We start from the raw sequence: 13,987 nt of genomic DNA, 5'->3' as shown, positions 1-13,987 counted from the left end.
CCACGGATTTGTCAACCAGCTTCCCCTGGGTGACGGAGCCACAGAGGATTATTCAAAGCCCATCTCTTCTGAGCAGTGAGAAGCCCTGAAGGGGTTAATTTCCCGGGACCCTCAAGAGTGAGGCATTCCTTCCTTTGGAAATTAACCAAGAACTGGGGTTCTCACCCTGCATTTATTCTCCAGACCAGGAAGTTACAGGAAAAGAACATAGGTGGGGTTATTGTTTAACAATACAGGCTGGTAACATCAGCCAAACAAGCAAAGTGACATTCCGTAATGCAATTTGCAAGAGTTTAAGTTGATCCACCAGCAAAAGCTTGATCTTAGCAAACATTCTCTCTCCCTACACAATTTCCCAGTATCTTTACATATTAATCAGTAACTTGTCTGTCCTTGAGCCAGCAACCTTGCTGTGCACAATTCTTTATCTTGCAACAGAGACTACAGCCTGGGGAAAATTTCCTGTCTTTTGCAAGGTTATCATGTTATACGTACTTTTAAGAAGTTAGGCTAAACCTGAAACAACAAGAAAGTAGGCCCTGGTACAGTACTGGTAGTGCCGAGGCCATGGGTTCGGATCTTATATAGGGATGGCTGGTATGCTCACTGGCTGAGCGTGGTGCGGACAACACCAAGCCAAGGGTTACGATCTCCTTACCAGTCAAAAAAATAAAATAAAATAAAAAATTAAAGAAAGAAAGTAGGCCCTGTGAAATATATTTGCTTTATAGTATACTCCACATCTCCCTCATTTTATTTATTTAATTAGAAGAAAAAGCAAAAGCTATAGATCATGTTTTCACAGTTAAGAAAAAAAAAGTATTTTGTTAAAGCAAAGTTAGTATCATTTAGCATGACAAGTCCTTTTAATTTACTTCAGGTGAGGACTGATGATATCCTCTCTCAGGGTGGTTGCATCAGCATCATCCCAGGTGCTGTGAATCAGGTGTAATTACCAGTTGTTGAAACTCTGGAATGGGATTCTGCTCCATATAATAATTGATTTTGAGTCCAGAGAGTTTGTTGATATATACCCATCCAGGACATTACTGTTTCCAAAGCATCTAGTCTTTTGTAAATTTTTTGATTAATTACAAGTCTTTTGTTTAAGAACAGGATGTCTCAAACATTCTGCCCTGTGCACTAGCACAGTCCAAATCATGCACAGCAAGCAGAACATGTTTTTGTAATTAGCCAGAGAACCCAGGCTATAACTTGGGATTCTTGTTTTAAAAAATTCCATTTACAGATCCAACAAGAGAAGATGGTCCTTGCCCATATGATCTTTGGCATCCCCAAGACTGATTTCAGGTGGTGTTTGGTTATTTGAGCACTTGTGTGTGGTCAAGACATGGGTCTGGGTTGGAGTTCAGCCTTTGAACTCTTGGTTAAGAATTTTGATCTGGACTAGGTCATTGATAATATTTAGAGATTTGGGGACATTTGAATAAAATCTCTTAGTGTCTGGAATTTGGGGTTAGTAATGGAAGGTCATGTGAATTTCATACTAATGAGTGTTAAATGAATAAAGATATGCTTGAACCATTAAAAAAAAAAAAAAAAAAAAAAAAGAACAGGATGTCTCATCCAAGTTACAAACACCCTCTTTAAGGCTGAGAAAATTTAAAAAACTGCTTTTGTAGATAAGATATTATTTCCCCCTTATGACCAAAGCATTCCTCATAAAAGCATTGATAATCGATATTTTGATTGAAAAGGTCTTACTTTTCTTTGTATAAATCCCACGGTGCTCATTCCCAGGTGGTCTTGTCTCACATTGGGGGGAAAGATGAAGCAGCAGTTAGGCCAAATTATGGCAACATGAAAGGGGGTCAGCAACTTAAAAGAGACATGATATGTTATAACCAAAGTTCTAAATTATATCCTGTTATAAAGAGAGAGTTAATTTTTATTGAACTTTTAAAAATAGCCATATTGTCATAATAATCATAAGGATACTTTAAGTTATTAAATTTTGGGGGGATTAAATAGAGAGAAAACAAATGCTTTAATTTCTGTTTTTAAATGATATTTTTACCAAACTGTTGTCAGTTATAGATAGCTTAAAAGAGATAGTTTTCTTAACTCTGGAAAACAAAACATTAAGAGAATCAGCAGTGTTTCAAAATAAGAAAATTGTAAAAACCCGTAATGTTTTTTTAATTAGTTCATTAATTTACTTCTATTGTTTTGACCTTGGTGAGCAATTGTGCAAACCCATCAGTTTCTTCATTAGAATTCTGCAAATTTAGTTTAAAGGTATGAACTCAAAGTTTGTCAGGAAACTGTACTTATCAGAGTTTTTTAAGGAAATATTAGAAGACATAACATTTTGAAATTATAATTGAACCAAGATTATGACCAGTAGCATTTATATCACGACACAGTTTTTAAGAACCTTACAGGATTTTGGAACACATAACACCTCAGTACTGACAATACTTTCCCATGTAGTCTAATTTATCAAATAAGCCAATTAGTTTTTTTAGATTTTTTATATGTCCTTTGAGAAGTTCCAGGGCCCTTGGAACTCCTCAAAGTTAATTTAAGTCAAAAGGTTGAGTTTTTAGAATTTAGTTTTGGAAAATTTGTTAAATAACAAAGGCTTAAAACAGTTGAATAAGATCAGAAATTACTACAAAAAATAAAACCAAAGTGACAAAGAATTTCAAAGAGAGAGAGCACAAGAACTTATCATGCACAACTTAAAAGACCTCTAGAAATGACAAATGTAATCCTGTTTGATTAGTAAATCATTAAGTGATGATGTGTGCTGATAAGAGCAATTTTATTCATTCAGGTTAGTAAGTAATCCATTTGTCAGAGCAAATTACAAAAAGCCCAGCTGAGTCTTGGCTATTTCTACCAAATACATATTTATGGTTTTCCAGTCAAAAACTTGGTGTATTAAATCTATACCCTTATCAGTTAATGTTAACTAGGGCCTATGAGATATTGGGCATAGTTCTTTTTTTACTAGCCATCTTAGGTCCCATGTTTCCATGTGGCATTTAGAGCCAAATGGAATCCAGAGAGGCAGAGGGAAGTATTCAAAAAGATAATGTCTAAAAGATATTGTTTCTCCGAGCATGGCCAGGAGGCAGAGTTGAGGTAAGGAAGAGGCCTATTGACCTTTAGCCAAATTTAGGTAAAAGGTTTAAATCAAAGTTTGAAGATATATTTATTTTATTAAAACTTTAGAAAATTTAAGTCACGTGAACTTGAAAAGTATACTTATTCATTTAATGAGCACACATTAATTATAAGCCAATTTGGTACCATGTAGACAATACAAATACACATACAGACATGAACATGTAGACATAACATACAGCTTACATATGCATATATGCAGACATAAACAATAAGAACAAATAAGGATCTTATAGGTTTTGTTTACTAGTATAAAAGGAGAGTTAAGGATTGTGTTTCTAAAGAATATTAGAGCTTATTGGTGAGGCTCATCCTGTTTTAAAGAAAGTAAGAAAACAAATTTACATTGTAAAGCAAAGTATGCAAGCCTTTTCAAGAAGATGCAGAGAAGATTTTCTTCCTTTTAAGAAAATAGCCTAGAATTCTACCATAGGATTTTGTGAAGAAATACATAGATGAAACTAGAAGAGAATTTAGAAGTCTGTTTAAGATAACCAGCTGGATGCCAGAAAGTTTGAGACCATCTAGTTGAACAGGTAGATTTTAGTCTAGTTTTTTTTCTCAAATGGGTTATTGAGCTTAAAGAGCTGAGCCACCAATCAGAGATGAAACCATTTGACTCTTGAGGTTTTAAGGAGAAGAGCAGTAGACCCAAAAGGAGGTGTGGCTGGCACGCCATGACTGCTTTTCTTCATAAAACCCCAGAGTCTTAAGCGAAAAAGAGTAGCACGTGCAGTTAAGAAAAGAACCACTGCTTTTAAGAGAAATCTGGCTTGAAGAAGTAACTTTTTGAGCTAAAGCTGACCCATGGCTGTGTTTCTCACAATACCTCAGAGCTGAGAAAAGGAACCACTGCTTTAAAGAGAGAAGAGAAGCATTGTGCAGATAAGAAGGAAAAGTGTGCTCAAACAATACCAGCACTGAAAAGAAATAATAGCTTCTTTTACTTTAGATTGTCCAATTTAAAGTTCTCTCAGGAACTGGCAAAGATTAAGTTTTATCCTTTTTCAGAGACATAAACATGTCTTTGCCTTTTGTTAAGGTCTTGGATAGGTCTCAGAGCGACTTGACATAGACTCCTAGTTGTTAGGTGGGAAGTTTTAAAGAGACCCATTGCAAAATTAACTAGTGACCAATTTGTTTCCAAATTTTTATGTTAAGGCTCCCTTCCTTAAGGTACCAAGGACATGGTTGTTTAATATCCACAAACAGTTTTCCAAGCTGCCATTCGGTTACTTAAAGCCTGTTGCTTTAAGGAGACATTAGAGTGGTAATGTATGTTCAGTCTCCCCTTTAGTTAATGAATTATCCACATTTTAAAAATAAATAGAAGGGAAAAATACCTTCAGGGTTGAAAAGACCTAACTTTGACCTGCCACAGGTGTGGAACCCTAACTGAGAATAGCCTGTGATCCCCCCTTTACCGGAATGATTCTCCTTTCCCTGGACCTCCCTTTTGTAGGGATGAGTAGCGGGCATCCTTTCCCTTTCCCCACCTTTTCATCGGGGCCTCGCTTTTGTTGGGATAAGTGGCAGATGTCCTTTTCTTTTCCTTTCCTTTCCAAGGCTTGGAAGGTTAGTCTCCGATCTGTGGAGCAAGAACAGCTCACATGGGGCACCATTTTGTTGCTTGCCTCTCATGTATTTGTCACCCCTCTTCCCCTGGGTGACAGAGCCACAAAGGATTATTCAAAGCCCATCTCTTTTGAGCAGCGAGAATCCCCGAAAGTGTTAATCTCCCAGAACCATCAAGAGCGAGGTATTCCTTCCTTGGGAAATTAACCAAGAACTGGGATTCTCGCCCTGCATTTATTCTCCAGACCAGGAAGTTACAGGAAAAGAACATAGGTGGGGTTATTGTTTAACAATATAGGCTGGTAACATCAGTCAAACAAGCAAAGTGACATTCCATAATGCAATTTGCAAGAGTTTAAGTTGATCCACCAGCAAAAGCTTGATCTTAGCAAACATTCTCTCTCCCTACACAATTTCTCAGTATCCTTACATATTAATCAGTACCTTGTCTGTCCTTGGGCCAGCAACCTTGCTGTGCTACAATTCTTTATCTTACAACAGAGACTATAGGCTGGGGAAAATTTCCTGTCTTTTGCAAGGTTATCATGTTATATGTACTTTTAAGAAGTTAGGCTAAACATGAAAGTACAAGAAAGTGGGCCCTGTGGAATATATTTGCTTTATAGTATACTCAACAGTATGGTGATTTTTTAAAATGTGGTATATACACTGTCATGGTGCTTTATTCCTGGTAGACTAAGACATTTTTGAAACAAAACCATCAAATCAAAGTATGTGAGAGTTTTCTATTTCTCCCACCTTCTATAGAGCCATTTTCTTAAATATTCACAGGCTCCCTTAGAGATAGTTCTCATATACCACACAGTGAAGTAAGACAAGCTGATGATGGTTCTTCTGAATCTTTTCCCCTGAAATAAAATTATACTCCCCACTACCAATAAAATACACCTCCCTACCCTAGTATTAATTTACTGAATTAGTAAACACTATCACCTAAAGATCTACATGCCAATTATTTTAATTAATTTCTGATAGAAATTGGATCTGAAAAGCTTTATGTCCAACCACCTCCTCCACTTCTCTTCCTAACACTCTGGATGTTTTCAGGGCTGTGTGAGCCTCTATGGTGCCTTTATGCAAATTAGAAATGGTGCCTCTGTAGGTAGATGCCAGACCATGTACTGGGTAGAGCTGGATTTTGACTCCAACTCTCTGCTCCACTCAGCTGGGTGTCCCCGTGTAGTGAACAAATTTCCCAACTTGATGTAATGGCTCTGGTCTTTTTGTCCCTTCTCATCCCTTTATTAAAATCAGACATGGACCAGAACCTCTGCAAGGGATATAGTAAACCATCTCAAAAGGAGGCACAAATGACCGCTGAGGTTTCAAGAATTTCATAGGTATGAGGAATAAACATTTAGATCTAGAAAACCAAATGTCTGTATTATGATATACAAAAGGAAAAATAGGCACAAGAAACCTGAGACTGAGTCCAGAGTTAATTACATTTGGGACATGACATTTAACATCCTAGGACCAGAGTATTTTAATATATGTAGGTGAATAGATTTTTCAAGATCCTTTTTGTTATGTATTTTTGAGATCTGGAGGGCCTTTTTGTATTCTTAAAATCTATCATGTAGCAAATGAACTACTTTTCCTATTTCAAAGATTAATATAAACACATTTGTAGTAGACAGGCATGTTTTCCTGTTCTGAGTTTGGTCCTCATTAGCCTTGTGGCCTGGGCAAACTACTAAAACCCTTTGAGCCTGTTTTGTCCTGTGTGAAAAGGAAGAAATGGTGATTCATGTGGGGTGATGTTGGTAAGACTCTGACATTGGTAGGCACTTGGGAGCCAATGACCTTACTCTTTTCTTTCCCTCTCCTAAGGCAGTCCCTGAGCTGACCTTGGTGAAGCAGGTTACTATATATCTCAAAGTATTAGAATAAGGTTTGTGTTTTATAAATCAGTATTACACTCAAACTTTTATCCTGTGAAACTCCTTGATAGATTATCAAAGAGTACTCTTTTTTAAGCAAATAGTCTGATTATATATAATAAATAGTCCTATGACTATAACCATCTAGAGAAACATTAAATATTACTAATAAATTGTAGATTCTTTTCTAAATAAAACAACTGGATTCTCTCTTTTACTTATGGGAATAAAGTAAGAAGAAACTGACTAAATTTTTTGAAAATTGACTCATTAATATTTATTTTTGCCAATATCAAAGTGATTATAAGCTCTTTATCAGGCTTTGATAACCAGTTCACAAATTTATAAATGTAACAAATTCAAAATAAATTTCTAGAGAGCCTGCAAATAATGACTTTCTTACATTCCCAAAGCAATCTCTGTGATCTAGTACTTCCAAGTCTAGTCCTCACTAATACATATTTTCACTTTAAAAAAATCCATAGAGGTTACCTGATGTATAATACTTCTATTGGATGAATTTCAAAGGAAAGGAAAAGAAAAGCTCTCAGTTTCCTGAGAAAAATCATTAATATCTTATACTTGGTAAATCTTTAAAGAAACAAAAGCTAATTTACAAGAGTATTTTTAATTTTATAATTATTCTGTGGATTAAGTAAGACAAAACTCAATGTAATAAAGCAGAAACAGAGAGGCCACAGACAGTAGGGATTAAAATCAGGCTCTAGTGTCAGACTGGATTTCAGATCTGTCTCTACCACCTGCTAGATGTGAGTTTGTGCTTTTGACTATTTTCTCTCTCCTTGCTTCAGTTTCTCTTTGGTTAAATGGGGAAACAGCAATACCTACACAATAGAGTTCTTGTGAGAATAAAATCAGTTTTCACACTTAGATTAAATTCTTGTATATTGTGACTGCCCTTTCCTCATGGTGTCTTCTTGGCAGCATTGTCAAACATCAATTTATTGTAAATGCATGGATTTATTTCTGAGCTCTCTATTCAGTTCCGTTTTTCTATGTGTCTGTTTTAATGTTAGTATCATACTGTTTTGATTACTATAGCTTTGTAGTATACAGGCATACCTTATTTTATTGCACTGAGCTTTATTGCACTTCACATATATTGTGTTTTTATAAATTGAAGGTTTGTGGCAACCCTGCAACAAGCAAGTCTATTGGTGCCGTTTTCCCAACAGAATGTGTTCACTTCATATCTCTGTGTCACTTTCGGTCTCTGTGTCACATTTTGATAATTCTTGCAATATTTTAAACATTTTCATTATCATTGTATCTGTTATGGTGATCCACGATAAGGGATCTTTGGTGTTACTATTGTAATAGTTTTGGGGCACTGCAAACTGTGCCCATATATGACAGTGAAATGTTGTGTATGTTCTGACTGATCTACCAATCAGCTGTTCCCCTGTCTCTCTGTCTCTCCTCAGGCATCTCTAATCCCTCAGACATAATATTGAAATTAAGCCAGTTAGTAACCGTACAGTGGCCTGTAAGTGTTCAAGTGAATGGAAGAGTTGCATGTCTCTCACTTTAAGTCAAAAAAGCTAGAAGTGATTAAGCTTGGTGAGAGAGGCATGTCAAAAGCTGAGATAGGCCAATAGCTACACTTCTTTTGCCAGTTAGCCAGTTGTGAATAGAAAAGAAAAATTCTTGGAGGAAATTAAAAGTGTTACTCTAGTGAACACATGAATGATAAGAAAGTGAAACAGCCTTATTGCTGTATGGAGAAAGTTTTATTGGTCTGGATTGAAGAGCAAACCAGCCACAACATTCCCTTAAGCCAAAGCCTAATCTAGAGCAAGGTCCTAACTCTCTTAATTCTGTGAAGACTGAGAAAGGTGAGGAAGCTGCATAAGAAAAGTTTGAAACTAGCAGAGGTTGGTTTATGAGGTTTACGGAACCTAAATCTACTCTGCCTGTGCTCTATAAATGGAAAAGCAAAGCCTAGATGACAGCACATCTGTTTACAGCATTGTTTACTGAGTATTTCAAGCCCACCATAAAGATCTACTGCTCAGAAGAAAAAAGAAAAGTTCTTCAAAATATTACTGCTCATTGACAATATACCTTGTCACCAAGAGCTCTAATGGTGATGTACAAGGGGGTTAATGTTGTTTTCATACCTGCTAACACACATCTATTCCACAGGCCATTGATCAAGGAGTCATTTTGACTGTTAAGTCTTATTATTTTTAAAGCTATAGCTGCTGTAAATAGGACTCCTCTGATGGATCTGGGCAAAGTAAATTGAAAACCTTCTGGAAAAGATTCATCATTCTATATGCCATTAAGAATATTAACAAGAGTTTGGAAGAAGTTGATTCCAACTCTCATGGATGACTTCAAGGGTTTCTAGACTTCCATGGAGGAAATAACTGCAGCTGTGGTGGAAATAGCAAGAGAACATGAGATATTTTTTCACTTATTTCTGTCTTATTCAATTCCCTTCAGCACTATTATATAGCTTTCAGTATGTAGATAATTTACCTTCTTGGTTAAATTTATTCCTAAGTATTTTATTTTATTTTTTTTGTAACCATTATAAATGGGATTTTTTTCTTGGTTTCTTTTTTGGATAGTTCATTTTCAATGTATAGAAATGCTACTGATTTTTCTATGTAGATTTAATTATTTTTATTTTTTATTTATGGCAACAGGCAAGTCTTAAGCCATTTAAAAAGACTAAGATCATAGAAAATATGTTCTCTCACCATGATAACAAAAGGAAATTTATGAAATTCACAGATGTGTGAGAATTAAACAACACACTCCTGAGTAAGCAACGGGTAAGAAGAAAAATCAGAGGGATATTTAAGAGTACTTTGAGATAAAAATCAAAGTGCAACATAAAAAATTTATAGGATACAGGGCTCATACAGTGCTTACAGGAAAATTTATACTTGTTAACATTTATATTAAAAATAAAAAAAATCTCAAATCAGTAAACTTCTACCTTAAGAAAATAGAAAAAGAAGAACAAACTAAACTCAAGAAAATATAAGTAGAAAATAACAAATATTACAACAGAAATATATGAAATAGGGAATAAAAGAACAATACAGAAAATAAATAAAATCAAAAGTTGATTCTTTAAAAATATCAACAAAATTTGAAAAACCTTCTAGGCTGACCTGGGAAAAAACAGAGAAGACTTAAATTACCAAAATTAGAAATAAAGCAGGGGCATTATTACATTGTCATTACGGCTTTCTGTGGTGGTAAGATTTAGTTTATTTCTCTTGCTCACTTGCATTTTTGTCCTGCCAATGGGTTTTGTTCTTTCTTGTGTATTTGTGGTAGTGATTATCATTTTTCAGATTCCAGATGCAGGACTTCTTTAAGAATTTCTTGTAGGGCTGGTCATGTGGTAGTGAACCTCAGTTTTTATTGTCTGGAAAATGCACTATTTTCCTCTCATTTCTGAAGGCTAGCCTTGCTGGGTATAGTATTCTTGGCTGGCATTTTTTTTTTCTTTTAGTATTTTGCATATACTCCTTTTCTTCTGGCCTGTGGAGTTTCTACTAAGACTGCTATTAGTCTGTTAGGGGCTCCCTTTCAGGTGACTTGACACTTCTCTCTTGCTTCTTTTGAGATTCTCTCTTTGTCATTGAGCTTTGCCAGTTTGACTATAATGGGTGATGGGGAGGATATTTTGGGATTGAATATGTTTGAGGATCTTTGAGCCTCCAAGATCTGAAGGTCCATGTCTCTTCCTATACCTGGGAAGTTTTCTGTTATTATTTCATTGAATAGGTTTTCTATGCCTTTTCTTTTCTCCTTCCCTTCTGGAACAACCATGATTAGAATTGTTTATGTGCTTAAAGATGTCTGCTAACTCTTAGATTTTCTTCATTTTAAAAAGAATATTTTTTTCCTTTGTCCACCAAGGTTATTTCTAAACGACTATCTTCAAGATCAGAAATTTTGTCTTCTGCTTGGTCTAACCTGCTGCTTAAGCTATTGGTTTATTTTGTTGAGTGAATCTTTCAGTTCTACGAGTTCTGTTATATTCTTTTTTAAGGTATTAACTTCTTTGTAAATTTCCTCCTTCATATTCTGGGTTTTTTTTTTTCTCATTTCATTATGTTGTCTGAGTCTCCTACTATTACTGTATTGCTGTCTATTTCTCCTTTTAGATTTATTAATATTTGCTTCATATATTTAGGTACTCCAATGTTGGGTACATATATATTTGCAGTTGTTATATCCTCTTGATGAACTGACCCCTTTATCATTATATAGTGACCTTCTTTTTCTCTTTTTACAGTTTTTTACTTAAAATCTATTTTGTCCAATATACGTATAGTTACCCCTGCTCTCTTTTGGTTTCTATTTGCATGGAATATCTTTTTCCATACCTTCACTTTCAGTATTTATATGAGTATAAAAGCCACCATTCCTTCACAGCATTCATAGGGGATCTGGGCCTCTGCTAAACTCTCCTGGCAGTGCTGCCTCCGCTAGGCATGGAGCCACCAGGATTAATGTTACACATAGCATCACAACCATCAAAGGACCTTCCACAGCTCCCAAATGCAATTCTGAGTCACCACAGGTTGCCAGATTTTTGCGGCCTAAAGAAAGCACAGAACCCCATTGTGAGCATTTTGCCTAGAACTTCCCAGTACTTGGAAATCAGAGAAAACTTCACTAGAGATGAAGAGATAACAAGAAAAACAATGCCTTACAATTTTTCCCATATTTTGACCTGCAAAGTCTATGATCATATTACATGATCCTGGGGGAATGGACTAGACTCTGTTGGCCAGAGTGGATGCCCAGTGATTCTGGCTACTATATCCCCTTCCGGTCTATCCCAATAAATAAGAAGGTAAATCTCTTTTCACACCTGTAATCATTCTCAGACACTTGTTAGAAAGCTCCACAGTGGAGGTTTGAAGGTCCTCGATACTGGCCATTGATACTCTTTCTCTTTAATAAACTTTGTGTTCAGCAGCCTTGGAGAGACAACCTATCCGAGGATGATCAGAGAACGATCTGACTCTCAGCAATCTTCTTGGTTTGTGTTTGGCTGGCCTTGCCTGTGCCTGGGGAAGGATGTGAGAGGTGTTAGGATGGGCCCTGGGTAAGGTTTCTACTCACCTCTATATTTTGATCTTTACCAACTAAAGAAGAAATATTAAAACATTTCAAAATCTTCACATTTCAGAATGTGCAGTCAATAGTATCTTTTGCTCCACTCCATTTTTCTCTACTGACTGCTCACACAGGGACTGTGTGGAGCAGAAGGGCTGGTGTGACATCTGAGTCTTCAGCAACTCTCTTGTGAGGCAGGTAGTACCTCTTACTTTTTAATACTTGGACCTCATCTCTCCTTATTCTATTTTCAAACATTCTCCATGTTTATTTGGATACTAGAATAAACAAATGAGCATCTGTTTGTTGCAAAATTACGCAAAGGAAACGTAAATAGCAGTAGTAATATAAAGTCAGGAAAAGTGCATAGTAGAGTATGATAGGGTCAAGTGTTAGGATGTGTATTAAACTCTTCAGTGACCTTTGAGGTGCATTTGTCTGTACAGTGGAGGCATGATACAGGCAGTCTGATTTGAAGAAGATCCCACCTCATTCTATCAGATCAACAGTAGATGTTGGATAGGATATCTTTATCCTCCAATTGGACAGAGAAGGATTGTAAATATAATCTATGCCCATATTTCCAAATGATATGTAATGATAACTTCCCTCAATAAAGTACTAATTGTTAAGAAAAAGTTATCCAAACCTAAAAGGAAGGAAAAACATTACTGCATAAAATTTTAATGATTTAGTAAAGCAAACCACTTGACTCATCTCTAGGTATATGTATTTTTATTTTGCTTATATAAGGACCATACTATGATCTATAAAGTTAAATGTTAATTTGCAGAAGATGGATAAGTAGCAAATGACATTTGTCTTATAGAGTTATAATTGATATTTGCCTGATTGCGAAAATAAACCCCAAAGTTATTGTTTTATTTATCTAAAAAATGTTAATCATCTTGCAAATGTAAAATTAGAATAACATTCCAATGTTCCTTCTTTCACAAATTATGACAGTAATCTCTGGTATTCACCTTTCAAGCATCTTTATTGTGCTATTGTCCCATCATTAAGAAATTAAGCAAATCTTTAACAACTGCTCATTATGTATTTGTTTTAGAGTCATATTTTTTATTTTTATTTTTTGAAAGTTATACTTTGACCTAACCCATTGAGAAAAAAATAAATCACGAGAAAAGGTAGTTGTTTGTACTGAATGGTATTTTTTGTTGTGAAATTTTAGCAACTCAAATTCATTTACCCCCCACCAAAAATGGGAGTAATTATTAAATCATTGCTAAACCACATAACTAAAAATTTGAAAGGTACAGATAACTGAAGATCTGACTGTATCTAGTTTCCCATAAATGTTATCAGGATTCTTCTATACCTTGCAATGAAGTTTTTGTCTATGTTGGTTTGATTCTGAGTCAGGCTGTCCCTATTTGGTAGCAAGGTAGATCATTATAGTTCTAGGCTCATCTTCTAGGTTAGCAAGAATAAACAGAGAGAACTTATTTACCATTGCTAAAATCTGGTGAAGATATATAAATATTTGTACTATTTTAGCAAATTTTCTGTAAGTTTCTCACTGTTGTTGAATTACGATTGGAATATAGCATATTTTTATTTGAAAGTTTATTGTGTTTGGGAGGTGGGCAAGATGGCAGACTAGAGGTGCCCAGGACATGTTCCTCCCACAGAAAAGGACCAGAACTACTAATAGACAACTTAATATTGATGGAAGCATCTGTGGAAAAGCATAGGAGTGCAGCAGGACACTGGTGGGATTTCTTTGGAGCACAAAAGCTCAGGATGGCAGCATAGATAGGAGAGAGAGGCACACAGCCTGAGTTGCTATGTCTCTGACACTTGGATCAGTGCAGGAGGAATTTTTCCATACATCAGAAAGGTAGGCAGAAGACTTAACACCAACCTCCATCAACACAGAGGCCGACAGAATCTTTGGTGGGACAAGCCCAGAGCCAAGTGTGGAAAGTGGTCAAGGATACACAAACTACATCACTGTAGGACACTAGCACAAACTCTGCTCTCTCTATCCCCCCCCCCGCCCCAATGAAACAAGCTGATGCAGGATGGTGCCATCTTGAAACCAGAGCCCTTGCCAGGAATGTGTCCAGCCCTTGGTTGCTTAAGGTTCTGTCATAGGACAGAGCACACTCATAGGACAGGCTACAATGCCCAAGTCCAGGCGACTTGAAGTCTGGGCTCACCATAGTTGTGCCTCTAGTTCTGCAGTCTGGTCTGAGATGCCAACCCTAGTCCTGCTG

At 36.1% G+C, this 13,987-nt stretch overlaps 1 protein-coding gene across 1 annotated transcript in view; it reads left to right on the top strand.

Annotated features, from left to right (window-relative positions):
- The window catches only part of GPC5 (glypican 5), a 729,429-nt gene that overhangs the window by 271,570 nt on the left and 443,872 nt on the right, over positions 1 to 13,987 (top strand). The gene's annotated exons all lie outside the window — the stretch shown is intronic.

This window comes from Cynocephalus volans, chromosome 7 (genome assembly GCF_027409185.1).
Source record: "Cynocephalus volans isolate mCynVol1 chromosome 7, mCynVol1.pri, whole genome shotgun sequence".
Lineage (NCBI taxonomy): Eukaryota > Metazoa > Chordata > Mammalia > Dermoptera > Cynocephalidae > Cynocephalus > Cynocephalus volans.
This window is presented reverse-complemented; position numbering and strand designations above follow the sequence as displayed.